The sequence below is a fragment of the Amaranthus tricolor genome, chromosome 15 (genome assembly GCF_026212465.1).
Source record: "Amaranthus tricolor cultivar Red isolate AtriRed21 chromosome 15, ASM2621246v1, whole genome shotgun sequence".
NCBI lineage: Eukaryota > Viridiplantae > Streptophyta > Magnoliopsida > Caryophyllales > Amaranthaceae > Amaranthus > Amaranthus tricolor.
The window spans coordinates 19,107,889-19,108,610 of NC_080061.1; the positions used below are offsets into that span (position 1 = coordinate 19,107,889).

Sequence of the window (722 nt, forward strand, 5' to 3'; positions counted from 1 at the left end):
GGGGTTGTTGGTTATATGTTGGTGGAGGTTAGTACTTCACAAGCCTTTAGTGTGTTCCCTACACTCAACTGGTCCATCCTCCTTGACAACTCATGGACAAAGTTTTGAATAGCATGTAATGCATCCACTTCATATTTTCCACCTTTCTTGGTATTCCTTTTATCTCTCCAATGGAAGTTCTAGGACATTTCCTCGATTATCTGCTTGGCTACCTCGGGGGTTTTGGCCATCAATGTTTTTCCAGCTACAGCATCTACTGAAATTTGTATCTCTTCCCTAAGACCATTGTAGAAATTCTAAATTAAGAGCCAGTCTGGGATTCCATGGTGTGGGCACTTCCTTTGTAGCCCTTTATATCATTCCCAAGCCTCGTATAATGCTTCACCATCATCTTGACGGAATAAGGTGATATCATTACGTAGTTTAGCAGTTTTGGCTGGTGTAAAAAATCGAACAAGGAAAGCCTTAGATAATGCCTCCCAAGTGCGATACTTGTTTGGACCTTCAGATCTTAACCAATTTCTTGCCTCCCCGCGGAGTGAGTAGGGGAAACAAATCAGCTTCATCTGTTCATCAGAAATCCCCTGATATTTTACAGTGCCACATTTATTCACGAACTTATCTAGGTGGTCGTTTGGATTCTCCATCTCAGTGCCGGCAAATTGATTCTGAGCAATGAATTGAAAGAAAGCTGGTTTGATCTCATAATTTGCGGCTGTGGT

General features: G+C 42.0%; 1 non-coding gene across 1 annotated transcript; it reads left to right on the top strand.

The window, feature by feature from the left end:
* The first annotated feature begins 318 nt into the window (after positions 1-318).
* On the top strand, positions 319-425 carry LOC130801994 (small nucleolar RNA R71). Its single transcript, XR_009039713.1, has one exon. It is a non-coding gene; the product is annotated as a small nucleolar RNA R71 (small nucleolar RNA).
* Positions 426-722: the final 297 nt, after the last annotated feature.